The sequence below is a fragment of the Macaca mulatta genome, chromosome 5, assembly GCF_049350105.2.
Source record: "Macaca mulatta isolate MMU2019108-1 chromosome 5, T2T-MMU8v2.0, whole genome shotgun sequence".
In the NCBI taxonomy this organism is placed as follows: Eukaryota; Metazoa; Chordata; class Mammalia; order Primates; family Cercopithecidae; genus Macaca; species Macaca mulatta.
Window position 1 is genome coordinate 25,151,089 of NC_133410.1, and position 17,035 is coordinate 25,168,123.

General features: G+C 42.1%; 1 pseudogene; it reads left to right on the forward strand.

Moving 5' to 3' along the window:
* Window positions 1–1,056: 1,056 nt before the first annotated feature.
* LOC100429277 (zinc finger protein 248 pseudogene) lies at window positions 1,057–3,024 on the forward strand (annotated as a pseudogene).
* Window positions 3,025–17,035: the final 14,011 nt, after the last annotated feature.

Below are 17,035 nucleotides of genomic sequence, written 5' to 3' on the forward strand. Positions count from 1 at the left end.
CAGGTGCGGTTCAGCCCTGGAGTCAGTGGAGGGCCAGCATCAGCTCCCTTCTCAGGACAGTCTCTCTGGTGAGGTTCTGACACTTGGTCCTAGGAGAGCAGACTAGGAACTTATTCCCAAGATTTTGTTAAGTCACTAATGCCCTCTGAAAAATTCCTTTCTATTTACGCTGACTGGCAGGGGTTCTGTCATCTGCAACTAAGAACTCTTACCAAGGTAGAATCCCTTTTACCCCCTGAGAAGATCGTTGAGCCAACTCCCTTGGAGGATGACTCTAGGCTGGCTTCCTTCCAGAAGCCACATCCAAGAGGTTCACTATCGTCAACATGCAGCTTGCTCAGATAACCACCACCTGTCTCCACTCTACTGTCAGAGAAAGGTGATTGGCCCAGCCCCCCTCCTTCAAACTCTTCTTGTTGAGAGTCTCAAACTGGTCCCTGTCCCCCCAGCCCCAAGCTCTAGGAGACTCTTACACATCTCTGCAAGCAGCTCTCCAAACACTTTCCTCACTAGGTGCCAGGTGAACGGAACACGCTCCCTTCCCTATCCCTATATAGTGGGCACAGAAATGCCCAGCACCCCCATGGTGCTCCCCAACAGCTTCTTACTCTTCACTGGACTCCTCATCTCCTTCTTCTCTTCTTCTATAGCCCAGGCAGGGCTGATGGGCTAAAGCTGGCCAAACAAGCTTTGCAATTTCACAGCATATTCTGCATGGCTGGCTTTTGGGGCTTTGGGGAAAAACACTCTACAATATGCAGGTGCATCCTTGGCTTCCCCCAACTTCCCGGCTCATCCTTCCCCAGCCTCCAGTCCCTCATGGGAAACAATCCCTGGCCTCTGGTCGCACCTGACAAGGGAGTGGTGGGATCCTGAAGCTGTTGAAGTGTGTGTGCCAGCGAAAGGTCTGGAACAGGTTTAAGAAAGAGAGCCTAAATTGTCAGTAAATCACTAGGAAATAAATGTTTACATTCACTCATTGAAAAGGGGCATTTCTAAGCTCAGCACATATCAGAGCCACACATGGAGACTTCTCTCTCCTCCACTACACAGAAAATGAACAAATCCCGAGAACAAGTGTCATTCAAGGGTGTATGCGTAGACTTTACCCAGCAAGAGTGGCATCTGCTGGATCCCGCTCAGAAGATGCTGTCCAGAGATGTGATTCTGGAAACTTGCAGCAATCTGGTCTCAACCACGTGTTGCATTACTAAGCCAGAAGTGATCTTCAAGATAGAGCAAGGGGCTCCTGAATATTAGAGGAAGGATTTCCAAGCCAGTGCCACCCAGAAAGGAACTGGAAAGTTGATGACCTGTCAGAGAGGGGCCAGGAAAACCGAGACAAGTATTTTTGGGAGCTTGTGTTCACCAAAAACAAAACAGTAAGCATAGAAAGTGGTAATAGAATAAGAAAAACTTTCAATTTGGGTACAAACCCTGTTTCTTCAAGAAATTTTCCTTTTAAAATATGTGACTTGTGTGAAATGAGTTTGAAAAATATTTTGTGTTTAATTATTGATCAAAAGAACTGTTCCAGAAAGAAGCCTGATGCATTTAATGTGTGCAAGAAATTGCTCCTTGTTATTAGGCATGAGAAAATTCCTATTGGGGAGAAATTGCATAAATATGATCGAAAGAGGGATGTCATTAATCATCACCAGGATCTCACTCCGCCAATTTTTGACCAACATTTTGAGTATAATAAAAATGGACAAGGCTTCCATGAGGAGGCAGACTTTTTTTTTTATTTTTTACAAATAAGAATTAATCTTGGATAGGAGAGACACTCTAAATATAATGAACGTGGAAGAACTTTCACTATTGAAAGCTCAAAGAACTCATTTGGAAATGGAGCCATATGGATGCAGTATTTGTGAGAAGTCCTTCTGTATTGATTTTAGATGTGGACATCAGATCAGATAATTCTTATAAGGGAGAATCTCTCTCTCTCTTTTTTTTTTTTTTTTTTTTTTTACAGAGAGTTTTGCTCTTACACCCAGCCTGGAGTGTAGTGGCGGGATCTTACTCACTGCAACCTCCACCTCTCAGGTTCAAGCGATTCTCTTGTCTCAGCCTCCTGAGTAGTTGAGACTACAGGTGCATGCCATCACATCCAGCTAATTGTTTTGTATTTTTAGTAGAGATGGGGTTTTGCCATGTTGGCCAGGCTGGTTTCAAACTCCTGGCCTCAAGTGATCCACCCACCTCAGCCTCCCAAAGTGCTGGGATTACAGGTGTGAGCCACCATGCCCGGCCTATAAGGGAGAATCTTTATGAATACAATGAATATAGGAAATCTGTGACAATTCAATTTTCATGATCCATCAAGGAGCTTACACAAGAAATATTCCCCATGAATATAAATTGAGCGGCAAAACTTGGGAAAACTCAACTCTTTTTAAACATCAGATAGTACACGTGGGGGGAAGCCCTCTGACCACAATGAAAATGGAATAACTTCAGCAAGAAGTTACATCTCACCCAGCTTTGGAGAGCTCACTCAGGAGAAGAAAACCTACGAATGTGGTGAATGTGGGAAAACCTTGTGGGAGAAGTCAAACTTCACTCAGCATCAGAGAACACACACAGGAGAGAAGCCCTATGAATGCACCGAATGGGGAAAAGCCTTTTGCCAGAAACCACACTTTATCAACCATCAGCAAACACACATAGGAGAAAAGCCCTATGACTGTAACCAATGTGGAAAAACGTTCTGTGCGAAGTCAAACCTCACTGAACATCAGAGAACTCACACAGGGCAGAAGCCCTATGAATGGGAAATCCTTCTGCCCCAGGTCAGCCCTCACTGTCCATCAGGGAACACACACAGGAGAGAAATCCTTTGTATGTCATGAATGTGGAAAATTCATCTGTGTGAAGTCAAATCTCATTGTCCATCAAAGAACTCACATGGGAGACAAACCCTATAAATGTAGTGAATGTGGGAAAACCTTCTGTGAAAAATCAGCTCTCACCGAACATCAGAGAATTCGCACAAGACTGGAAGGTCTTTCCACATCCTGAATGTTAGAAGGCTTCATATACCTGTCAAATTTTTGTTCAGCTTTTAAAAATTAGAGAAAGCAAAGAATGTCAGAAATTACTAGAAAATGACTTCTTGTTTGAATACGTGAAAGCATTCAAGAAAAATTAAACCTTTTCATTAGGAAATTTGTACTGAGGGGAATTCTGTGTAAGTAATGCAGCAAAAACCTTTATCTAAAATTTATGTTGTTTAGTGTTGCATTCCAAATGTAATACCTACATTTTATTGTAAATATAATGGACAATATTCATTCACTCATCTTCATAGTAGAATCTGAAGCATATAAAGGTTGAATGACACAGCATTAAACACGTATGTGGGCCCGGCACGTTGGCTCATGCCTGTAATCCCAGCACTCAGGGAGGCCGAGGCGGGTGGATCACCTGAGGTCAGGAGTTCGAGACCAGCCTGACCAACATGGCAAAACCCCGTTTCTACTAAAAGTACAAAAATTAGCCAGACATGGTGATGTGCGCCTGTAATCCCAGCTACTAAGGAGGCAGAGGCAGGAGAAGCTTGAACCCGGGAGGTGGAGCTTGCAGTGAACCGATCGTACCACTGCACTCTAGCCCAGATGACAAGAATGAGACTCCTCTCAAAAAAAAAAAAAAATTATATATATATATGAAAAGTCCCTGATGTTTGTAGACCTTATGACTATGCTAATGTAGCAAATTTTGGTATGTTTCATTTCCATATTGTAACCCAACATGGTTGTCAGGAGGAAATACGTACCCTTAGTTTAGTAACTATTATGGTACGTGTTAACATTTTCCACATGAAATACCACTGGTAGGCCGGGCGCGGTGGCTCAAGCCTGTAATCCCAGCACTTTGGGAGGCCGCGACGGGTGGATCACGAGGTCAGGAGATCGAGACCAACCTGGTGAACATGGTGAAACCCCGTCTCTACTAAAAAAAAAAAAATACAAAAAAAAAACTAGCCGGGCGAGGTGGCGGCGCCTGTAGTCCCAGCTACTCGGGAGGCTGAGGCAGGAGAATGGCGTGAACCCGGGAGGCGGAGCTTGCAGTGAGCTGAGATCCGGCCACTGCAACTCCAGCCCGGGAGACAGCGAGACTCCGTCTCAAAAAAAAAAAAAAAAAAAAAGAAATACCACTGGTATCTTTATAGGTTGATATAATTATATGTGTGTACGTACTTATGTATTTGTATACATGTGGGCATATATGTGTAAATATATTTGTACACACATACTTAAATATAGTGATGTGCTAGCATCATCTCATATTGACTTAAAAGTGCTGCCGATTGTTAAATTTTCAGGAATTTTGTGAGCCAGTTATTAAACACAGTCATTATTTAAAATATATAAACTTACTATTAAATTATATTAAAAACAAAAGTAATAAATACTCAACACTCATCACTTCTAATTAGGCTGCTACATTTCGCTATGATCTTTGTTGTTTAGGTTACTTACATTGTTGACTCTGTATGGTGAAAATACTATCCACATCTACTGCTACTGCACGTCTCTTCCCGACTCCACATTCAGTACTATCTTGTTGGTAGGTTAGACATAGTGGGAGCATTTACACCATCAAAATCAGCAAACTACAAATCAAGGTTTTTATTTTCTTCACTGAACCTGCTGTCAAATATTTACCAGCATACTATCATGTATATATGAAAACATATTTCATAGTACAAACCACATACCCCTTTTTCTGTTTCCTGACATAAGCAAATGCCTATCGTCATTACTGCTGAACTGCCTCTTCAATAAAGGAGCCAAAAAATGTCTTTGTGAGGTTTTAAACTACCTCTGAGTCAGTCCTATTCTAAATACTATCAGACTCGCTCTACAGGTTGGCCAGTGTAAGTTTTTTTGTTTGTTTTGTTTCTCTGTGTTTTTTTGAGACGGAGTCTCTCTCTGTCACCCAGGCTGGAGTACAGTGGCGCAATCTTGGCTCACTGCAAGCTCCGTCTCCCGGGTTCACACCATTCTTCTGCCTCAGCCTCCCGAATAGCTGGGACTACAGGCACGTATCACCACGCCCAGCTCATTTTTTGTATTTTTAGTAGAGACGGGATTTCACCATGTTAGCCAGGATGGTCTTGATTTCCTGACCTTGTGATCTGCCTGCCTTAGCCTTCCAAAGTGCTGGGATTCAGTATAAGTTTTAAGTGAGATATGATTTCACAAGGAACTACATTACATACCTTGCCTCTGACTGTTTCCTGATATATGTGAATGGGTATGGCTGTGTTTACTAACCTAGCACTTCAGTAAAGAAGTGTGAAACTGTATTTTTCTGAGGTTTTTCAGCTACCTCTGGGTCAGTCAGTAATGTAAATGCTGTTAATAAGGATGGTATTTACATAAATTATGCAAAGGTTAACATCCATTGTAATACAGTAGTAGTCACTGCACTCTACAAATGAAAAGTGGTGGTACATTAAAAAAAAAAAAAAAAAGAAAGAAAGAAACCCTACAATAGTCTTTAACATCCTATTTAAAATAAACGGGCACCATGAATTGAATTTGTCAGAATAAAACCATACCAAAGTTAGCATTTAGTTCAAGATTCCAAGTTGTCATCATGTTCTCATTCAATAAAATTGACCATTCCAACATTTTCTGTTTGTGCTATCAGCACTGAAAACGCACATCCACCGTGTTGACAGCAGCCAGCAGAGTGACTCACGTGGAGGCATCGCAGGCTGCATTGAGCTGACAGCTTGTCAAACCAATGAATGGGCAGGGAGGATGTCAGAAGACCTTTCTGTTATTGCTGCCTGCAGCTGGTCCTCATTATAAGGAATGCCTGGTATGCTGTGAAAAACCGGAAAAAGAAAATCTTACCTGTTCTTAACCTGTATGGAAGCCAAATCTCTTAAGGAGTACTGGCCTGAGGGCAGCATGTTCACACACTATTTCTATCATTTTTTTTCCCACCTGCTATTGCAGAAACCTTGACTTTCTCCACCTTCAAAATCCCCCCAGCAGTTTCTGGGAGTCCCCTGAAGATACGTGGCATGGACTCATGGGACTGTCCTCTCAGCTCCCCGGGCACATGCCATGTTTTTCCTCTACAGCCCTGGATTCCTAGGAAGAACTATAGCAAAAGCTTCTTATGCTCATGAAGGTGCACCAAACAGATTGCAAAGATCTGATCGACCCACACAAGGTTCCATAAAGCCACTACACAACAGACCTCCTGCCATTGTGGGTGCCACTGCCACCCGTGGCTGCTGCCATCCATGCCATAAGCCCAAAGTGGCACCAAAGCCACTCCATCTCCTCTGTCACTAGGCAGAGCCTTCTGCGCCTCTTGGGGTGGCAAGCTGCAATGCAGTTCCCAATACTCATGTGCCTTGGGCCCCTGGAGTCTCTATAGATTCCAGAGAATCTGCTCTTCATTGAGATGCACAGGCACTTGTGTGTAAGCTCAGGTCTAGATTAAAGCCTATGGTAAAAATGGCTTCAACTCTGAGAAAACTGACTTTTCACAGATTCAAAGCCACAACCACTCAGAGGAAAAGCCATATAGGCTGGCCCACAAAGTTGGCCACTCAATTTATAACACTTATGTCAACAGAGGCAGGAGAGTTGATTTTTTAAGTGAAGGGCTATCAATGTTGCCGGACAGAACACAGTGGTCTTTCAAAACAGAAAGAACTCTTAAGGGAACCCTGTCCTTGGTACTCCTGCCCCATGTGGCTACCCCCGCTGCCCATCCTCTGGGCATCTCCCATGACCACAAAACAGGGTACACAAATTCCTGCAGCCCAAGCATCCTGCCCTGGTTTATCTGGCCCCAGATATCTCACTTTACCTCCTCCGGGGACCCCAAGTTCTAACAATCTCCCTCAATTTTATCTGAACTATCACTATACCTGACAAAACCAAGACCCTCCTCATGACATATTATACAGTAGGTAATATGACGTATTACAGCCCATGTTGGTCAACTTGAGAAAAAGCAATTTAATTCTGTATGGCACACACATGCCGACCACCTACTAAGTGACAAGCAGAAAACTGACAGAGATGAGTGAGACTGACTTCATAGACTTTACTGTCTATTCTGAAAGGGCAGTGTAACATATAGCATTAAGGGGACAAACTAGGGAGAAGCTGGGTTCCTCCACTTAATTGACTTTATAACCCTTTGACAAATGAATTAACTTCCTTGTACGTTTACTCATCCTGAAAATGGAGTTAAGAAGAGAATCTAATGCTTGGTATTTCTGTAAAGAAGTAACAAGTCAATATACATAAAGCACTCAGAAAGTGCCTAACACTGTTAGTACTTAAAATAATTATTAGTGGAGACAGATGTGGATATCACTGCCTATGGTACAATAAAATAAAATATTTGGCAGTGATTTAAAAGTACAAACAACTATACACAAATATATACATAACTTCTACAAACTTGCTTGAGCCAAAGCTATGTCCATCACTAAGATTCAAATATATATTCACCCATATATATTTACTGACTACCCACAAGCTTTCAGATACTGAGCTGGACCTGGAAGACAGAGGGATGCAAAGGATTCATAGAGATTCAGCCCTGCTCTGGAAACCCTGGCTGTAGTCAGAGGCTTGGTCTGGGGAATTAGAGACACGGGTCTGCCAGATGTTTATTTGTGTGGAGAACTAAAGTATCTCTTTGGTTAAAAAAAAAACAGTTCGTCCTACAGCATTAATCATTCACCAGGTGAGGCATGGGTTATCAGTCCATCTGTGGTTTGGTTATTCTCCAGCCAACTGTGGCCAAATGGGCGGGATCACGTGGCACAAAACAGGCGCTGCCTCCCCCCCAGTGCTGTCGGCAGGGCTCTCGTCTGGGAAGGGAGGTAGACTGGGCCCACTGTTTAATACCAGCAGGCAGGTATGAAAGATCACTCGGGCTTGCAGGGCAGTGTGGCAGAGTTCCTGGGGAACAGAGTGGTCGTTCACGCCAGTCTAAATACGACAGAATAGATGGAGTAATTGATTGGTCGTTTTTGTAACACTGTGTCTTCTGACCTCTTTATGTCCTTTAATTTCTACTGTTGCTTAGGTTCATTCATACGTTACACCTTGAGGGAAGGTCAAAATAAGCTCACAACCTTTCTCATCTCCCAAAATATCCTTCCACACTTACCGCTCCCAAGAAAAAGGTATTCTTTTGACTTCCCCATTTCTGTCCACATCACTATCTGTACTCTACGTCACACACTCTTGAAAACTTCGGGCTCCCTTTGACACCACTGTTTTTCTTGTCCCTTCTATTAGGTCAATTGCTAGTCCTTTTGGGAGGGGGTCCAGAGTAGTCAGAGGGACTTGGCTTTTGGAGTCCTCCACAGCTGGGTACAAAGTCCAGCTCTACCACTCACAAAACATGTGATCTTTAACGGGGTATTGCATTGAACCGAGTCTCAGTTTCATGATCAGTAAAATAAGATTAACCATACCTACCTTATTCTATCACCGTGGGTTAAATAAATAAAATACTGTAAGGAAAGCCCCAAGCACAAGGCTGCATATAGTGAACTCTCAGTAACCATGAGCTTTTATTTTTTACCTCTGACAGGTGTTTCACATCCATTGTCTCATTTCTCCAACACACCCTAGAGTGACAATAACAACCTCTATCTTCCATTGTTTTCCTCCCCAACCCATTGTATGCCCAGCTGTCAGAAAGCTCTTCCTAGGAACAGTTCCAATGCCTTCATTGAGTAGATTGGAAATCTTTAATGACTCCTCCAATGCCAACCCAATAAAGAAAATACAGACCCTTCAGCTTGGCATTTCATTTTTCAGATTAGCTCCCCCTCCTCTCTTTCTGTGAAAGTCTCTGACCTACTCAAACTGGATGTGTCATCAATTCCTCCCAAAACTGTCCATGTCTGTGCTTTTCTTTACACGGTTCTCTCCACCTAGAAGGCACTAGCCCCCTCCTTCCTTCCTATCCACATTCTACCCATCCTTCCATGATCAATTTTATTTTGGTTCACCCATGATGTTTTTCCAAATCACCAGCTGAAATCAACTTTCTTTCTGAATTTCCACAAGATGTTTTAGCACCTCTCATAGGGTATAGGTCACCTTCTATATTACAGTAGCATTATCAACATAACAGCCTCAGTTCTTTCATGATACAAAGCAGAACATAAATATATTCAAGTCCTAGATGTGGCCTAAGGCATTAAAATGGCTGAGACTTACAAGAACCTTTTCCTTCGTAGCTTATAGATAAAATACCGTGTTTGGGATCATAAGACCCCACCATCGTGGCTACAAATAATTAAATAGGGCTTTGTGCCTGAGGCAAAGACACCTGCTTTATAGGTAGGTTCTCCTTCTAGAAAAGTCTGAATTTGAGCCATATCCAAAGAGAGTAGTTGGAAGAACTAGAATTTGAAAGACGCTAAGAAGCCACACAAGACACCAGTAAATAGACACCTTGAGGCAGAAGTTGGAAGTGAGCAAGACCAAGAGGTCGAGCAGAAAGTAGAGAAAGTGGAAAATCAGCAGTAGTAGTAGACGTAGACTCCGTCTCTCAAAAGCAACGACAAAAGCAAAGGCACCAGAAAGCCAACAACAAAACTTGTTGCTGAGACCTGGAATCATGTAATGCCCTGAATAACCTTCCAGATCTCTACCGGGCAGGCTTTTCAACTGATGTTGACTTTCTGTGCTTTTTAAATAGCTAAGAACCACTACAGTAAACATCCACCACCTTGGGCAAACAAATCTTTGTTCTGAACAGTCTAGAAGAGCCTTCTATAGAACACCGAGATATGAAATCGTTCTCTCAGTACCCCTATTTTTCTCTTGAGAGACAAATTTAGTCCTCTCTGCCTTGGCCCATAGCCTTTTAGTGAAATGCATACATTCTCATGACCTTTCATACTATCCAAACAGCAAATATCCTGGTAAATTTCTGAGACCTGTTTGCCTTCATCCTAACCTTGGCACCATATTGCTCAATATCATATTGTTTCAAAGTTCTGGCTTATCTCATGTTTCCTAATGGCCATATGTCAGCTTCATAACCTAGTAGGTTACTCAAGACCATTATCTCAAATTATTATTATTATTATTTTTTGCACACTGGAAAATAAGCAATATCCCAACTGTATAGATGAGACCATTGAGGCATGGACAGGATGAAGCCTGGCAAGAGTACTGTGGTTTAGAAGCAAAAATGTAAATTAGAATTCCTGAGATGCCCCAGCTATTCTTATCTAGCCCTATGTGATTAAACCAAGATGAATGGACATACATTTTTCAAAAGAAGGAAGGAAGGAAGGAAGGAAGGAAGGAAGGAAGGAAGGAAGGAAGGAAGGAAGGAGGGAGGGAGGGAGGGAGGGAGGGAGGGAGGGAGGGAAGGAAGGAAGGAAGGAAGGAGAAAGATGTAGGGGGGAAGGGAGAGGAAGAGGCAGAGGGACAGGGAGAGGAAGAGGGAGAGGGAGAGGGAGGGGCAGAGGAAGAAGCAGAGGGAGAGGTAGAGGGAGAGGGAAAAACTGTCTACCATTCTCAAAGGTGGGTAGTAACTGAAGCAGCAATTTAGCAAAATGACTGATTTCCTCCAAGGAGTCCTTTCAAATTTTTCAGAAAATGATAGATTCCAAGCATTCACCTGATGTATCAAGCTCCATGGGCAGAAGCAAATATTTAATCTCATAATGGAAAGGATCTGAAGCCAGTGGGCTGTCCTGCTTTTTCCACCTCTGAATTTTAACTTGTCAACAAATTATCTCTATTCAAGTGCTCCTGTGTGGGTTCTCAATAACTTGAGAGCCAAATAGGCAGGGACAAGTTTGTGCCCAAATAATTAAAAGCCTCGAATGGAAGCATCCGGCAGAAGAGATTTGATCCTCAAAAAAATCATAAGATCAATCTTATCCCCATTTTAGAGAAGAGTAAACTGAGTCTCAAAGACACTAAATAAGTTGTTCATGATCCCCTAAGAAGTAGAAGATCAGAGCCTCAAGTCTCCATCATCTAACCCCTATTTCCACCCTTTGTCCACTGCTGCATGACACTGCCTCTTTATAGCCTGCTTTTCGGAGGAAACTAGTTGTTACCTACATTTCAGTTTTCAACCAGACATAATTACTCTGTAAACCATAGTCTTAACCAAAATGGAAAAAAACAATTATCCTGAGTTCACACAGGTATTGTGATGTGTTGAGCTTGACACAGTAATTTAACAATAATCAAGTAGCATCCAGTCAGAAAACGGAGCTGCACATTAGCCTTCAAATAAATGTTACATCACACACCCAGAAGCAATTAAGATTACACACAAGAACCTCAAGTTGCTTGGAGTATCGCTTTTTTTTTTTTTGTATTTATCTCCTGTGCCCTTCTTTTTCTTTTTAGGTAGTAAAACCACTTTTATTGGGAGAAACACATTCCATCGTTGACCTTGAACCTCTTCACCTGGCCATTCAAATGATTACATCCTCCTATGCACATGATCGGTTCAGGCATAAACTTTGACCCAAGCAAGGCTAAACAGAATCTTCTCTGAAATTTTATATATGGACACGTTTATAAATTATTAGGCAAAGGATGCAAGCTCTGGCCTTCCAGCAGTCATATTTTCAGGGCACATAAACCCCAACGAGGATAAAACAGATTATTAGAGATAAGCAAAGTGAAGTAGATCAAGAGAAAGAGTCCTGATTTGCACCCTAGATCAAGCCATATCTGATGTAAGTCCTGTCTTTGGACTGTCCAATAATAACAGCAAATATTATTCCTGTTAAGTTGAATTTGGGTTACAAGGAACCAAAAGCATCCTACCACAAACAATACCAAATTCCAGGATTTCTGTACAAACTGGTTAGTGGTTCAAATATTTCTGGTAGGCCAGAGAGTGACAATTAGAATGTGGGTATTGTAGGTTCAAATAGGGCAGACTCTGGAGTAAACTCACCCATTCGAGGCAGAGATATTTGGAGGAAGATAGATTGATCAAAGTAATGAGAACTGGTTAGGATGTGCGCTTAAACATTTTAAATTAACATTTCTGGGATTTTTTGGGAGGTGATTAATGTAAAACACATTTATTGGAATAAAGTTAGAAAATATGGAGAAACATAAGGAAGGAGTAACATATCCTGAAGTAAACACCACTAATATTTTGATGTACATATGAATGAGTAGAATATAGTAGGAACTGGCAAACTTTGGCTGCAAAGATTCAGAGAAGGAACATTTTAGACTTTGTGAACCATATGGTCTCTAATGTAACCTGCCATTGCAGGGAGAACACAGCCATAAATAATACAAAAAGGAATGGGTGTGATTGTGTTCCAATAAAACTTTATTTACAAAAGCAGATGGTGGGCCAGATTTGGCCATAGTCGGCTGACCCTCCTCATTAGAATTAGCTGCTCTAACAGAAACTCAAAATGGCAGCAACATAAACAAACAAGAAACACACTCCCCTCTCAGGGACAGATTGGACATAAATACAGTTTTGCATTGCTTAGTAAAGGGATTATGTTCTAATAAATGTGTCATTAGGTGAGTTTGTTATTGTGAGAATATTATAGAGTATACTTACATACTAGTGTACAAACCTAGATGGTGTAGCCAACCGCACACCTAGGCTATCAGGTGTGGCCTGTTGCTCCCAGGATACAAACCTGGACAGCATGTGACTATACTTAATACTACAGGCAACCAGAGCAATATGGGAAGCATTCATGTATCTAAGCATACCAAAACATAGAAAAGGTACAGCAAAAATATGGTATAAAATATTTTTTAAAAATAGTACATCTGTATAGAGCACTTACCATAAATGGAGCTTGCAGGACTGTTGTTCTGGGTGAGTCTGAATAGGTGGTGAGTGAATGCAAAGGTCTAGGACATTACCATCTATACTATATGCCGTAGACTTTATAAACACTGTACACTTAGGCTACACTAAATTTATAGTTTTTTTTTTCTTTCTTCAACAATATATTAACCTTAGCTCACTGTAATTTTTTACTTTATAAACTTTTTAATTTTTAAAAAAGTTTTGACTCTTGTAATAATGCTTAGCTTAAAATACACATTGTACAGCTATACAAAAATATTTTCTTTCTTTGGATCCTTACTCTATAAGCTATTTTCTATTTTTTACATTTTTATTTCTTTTTTTAACCTTTTAAACTTTGTTGTTAAAGACGAAGACACAAACACACACATTAGCCTATGCCTCCACGGGGTCAGAGTCATCAATATCACTGTCTTCACCCTCCACATCTTGTTCCACTGGAAGGTCTTCAGGGGCATGGAGCTTTCATCTCCTAGGATAGCAGTAGTCTTCTGTACTTCCAGAAGTACCTTCCTGAGGCTGTTTCACAGTTAACTTTTGTTAAATAAGTAGAAAGAATACATTCTAAAATAACAATAAAAAGTATAGTAAATACATGAACCAGTAACATAGTCATTTATTGTGATCATGTTTTATGTACTGTACACAATTGTATGTGCTAGATTTTTTTATTTCCATAGGTTATTGGGAAACAGGTGATGTTTGGTTACAGGAATAAGTTCCTTGGTGGCGATTTGTGAGATTTTGGTGCACCCATCCGAGCAGTATACCCTGCACACTATTTGTAGTCTTTTATCCCTCACCCCTTTCCTACCCTTTCCGCTTGAGTCCCCAAAGTCCACTGTGTCATTCTAATGCCTTTGCAACCTCATAGCTTAGCTCCCACTTATAAGTAAGAACATGCAATGCTTAGTTTTCCATTCCTGAGTTACTTCACTTAGAATAATAATCTCCAGTCTCATCCAGGTCGCTGTGAATGCCATTAACTCATTCCTTTTTATGGCTCAGTAGTATTCCATCATATATATATACCAGTTTCTTTATCCACTTGTTGATTGATGGGTATTTGGGTTGGTTCCACATTTTTGCAATTGTGAATTGTGCTGCTATAAACATGAGTGTGCAAGTATCTTTTTCATATAATGTCTTCTTTCCTTCTGGGTAGATACCCAGTAATGACTTCTTTCCTTCTGGGTAGATACCCAGTAGTGAAATTGCTGGATCAAATGGTAGTTCTACTTCTAGTTCTTGAAGGAATCTCCACACTGTTTTCCATAGTGATTGTACTAATTTACAGTCCCACCAGTGGTTTAGAATTGTTCCCTGTTTACGGCATCTGTATGTGCTAGATTTTTATATGCCTGGCAGCATAATAGGTCTGTTTACCTCAGCATTACCACAAACACATGAGTAATGCATTGTGCTATGACGCTGATTTTTCAGCTTCATATAATCTTATGGGACCATGTCCCATATGCAGTTCATCACTGACTGAATGTCCTTATGTGGCACATGACTGTAGTTCAGGACTGCTATGGCAACAGCAACGTGTCAGAGACACAGAAACTTTCTATCCTATTCTGCCACCCCTAAGATGTTGTCCTCGGGCACATGGTCTGAGATGACTGACTACCATGTCCACAATCCAGCCAGTAGGAAGGGAAAAGGGGGAAGGGAAAAGGGGAGAGGAAAGACACATCTCTTCCCTTTAAGGACACCATTGAGGAATTGCAGTCATCCCTCTTGCTCACATCCTGTTGGCCAGAACTTAGTCATCTGGCCACACCTAGCTGCAAGGGTGACTGGGAAATGTAGGCTATATTCTGAGCAACATGTGGGTAGCTGCTGAAGGTTTTGGAGCCCCTCATTGGGCACCTGTGATGTAGGTAGTGAAGTCCCTTCTCCACCACACATACTTTTATAGGAAGTGGATGGAGCCAGCCTGGGAATGCAAAGGTTGATTTTTCTACACTACTGACTGAGGAATGTTTTTATGTATCCTATATTCTCTGAGTAGAAGGCTGTTTAACCTTTCTTGGAAGGCAGGTTTCACATGTAATTGCTTTGGAGAAAACAGCAGAAAGAGTATCTGGAACAGGGAGAAAAATGGCCCTCTTCGGTCAGGTGCAATGGTTCACACCTGTAATCCCAGCACTTCGGGAGGCCAAGGGGAGTGGATCACTTGAGGTCAGGAGTTCGAGACCAGCCTGGCCAACATGGTGAAACCCCATCTCTACTAAAAATACAAAAATTATCCAAGTGTGGTGGTACATGACTGTAATCCCAGCTACTTAGGAGACTGAGGCAGGAGAATCACTTGAACCTGGGAGGTGGATGTTGCAGTGAGCTGAGATTACACCAGTGCACTCCAGCCTGGGCAATAGAGCAAGACTGTTTCAGGAAAAAAAAAAAAAAATCGTCCCTCTTCTTTAGTTACCAGCAGGCACCCTCTTGGCGGATTATAGGATGTCTGAGGATTCCACCCACAAGAATGATGCAGCTGGAGAGGCAGCATCACAGAGCTTCTCCACATGTTCTCTCCGGGTGCGCGGATGGGGATATACCTCTCCTCTATGGTGTCTGTCACACGCAATGTGTATGGATATAGACGTATCACTGCCTGTGTGCTCCAACCTTACATCTAGATTTTAAAGACCTTAAGAATTGCTTTTTTAAAAAAATCCATCTTTGCATTCCTAAAGGAGCAAACGCCAGCCTTTCCAGATGTATTCGATTCCTTGAATGGAAAAGATCAAGCAATCTGCACTTTTTAAAGAAACACCTATTTAGTGCCAGGCACTAGGGATCTGGGATACAAAGATGAAAATTGGTAGTCCCTGCCTTTTATGGAGGCTTTTAGCCTAGGAAGGAGACAGACACTGCTGAAGACATCTGTTGTTTTTTGGCTTCCCGCCCCCAACCCCAACTTCCTCCTAGCCCATCGCTCCCCTTTTCGGGGAATCCCCCATTGTGTAGTTTGAGGTGGGCGGCCTGTCTCCCACTACAGAAGCCAAAAGAGACAGATAATCCCCTCTCTTTCCCTTTTCCATTTCTGGGACAGCACAGGTGGGCACATGACTAGGCTTAGCCAATCAGATGCTTTCCTGGGCCATGGACTCTTGACAGTGCTGTGAGAAACTTGGCTCTAGCTATGGGTTATAGTCATTACGATGCTGGTGGCAGGTCAAACAATGTCCTGTTCATTTTCCAAACTTGTTCTGCAGTCTTCCTTTGATTTTGAGAACCTCTAATATCATCCCAATATATTCATTTATTTCCCTTAAGGTGGCCAGCATTGGGTTCTGTGGGTTGTGGTCAACAACCAAATTCCCTACTAATGCAAAAATGATCATCTACTTAGGTGCTTTTGAAGGCAAAGGTAAGAAATCTACCCCAGTTTCATCAAATAAGTTAAGTTTGTTGTAGGAACACAGAGAACCATATGGAAAGTGGAAAAGCCTAAGAATTTAAGGCCAGCTGCCATTACAGGAAGGTCTTCATGAACTTCATGGACTGAGTTTAGAAGGTCATTCCGCCTTAAAGGACAACTCTGTCCCGGACACTCAGGGATGTGTGGTGCCCCTAGTCTTGATGAAGGATTCAGCCTACCACACAGGTCACTCTGAGGCTGAGATGGCACTAAGAATTTCAGCCAGTCATTGGATACGGGCTTCCCTGGGAAGGGTACATGATCTTGGGTGGGGTGACTGTCTTTAAAAGAGATACTTCCTGAAAACAGCTGGCAACTGAGGGCTGTCTGTTGGCAGCACTCCCAGTGGCACAGAGAATAAATCTATCATTCCTGAAGGGGGATCCGGGCAGCACATCACAGCATCTACTACATCAGATCTTTCTGTATTTCATGACCTTTCAGCTTCTGTTGCTACTGCTTATTGCTAAAGTCTTTCCCAATTCAAATCACTGACAGTGAGAATCTGATCTGACCTGGCCCACATCACAGGTCACCAACCATATGGAGATTGGCTCCCCTTGGCTATGGTTGGGAAGCAGGATCATATGGTAGAAACGCACCCTCCCAGCCTCACCTGTTTGACAGGGTCTGTGGGCAGAGCTGGAGGAAAACATTTTGGTAGGCATCAGGCATGATGGTATGTCTTGCCCATATACCAATAAACAATTATAATGTGCTACAGTGGATGGAGTATATAAGTATGTAAGATGGACTACA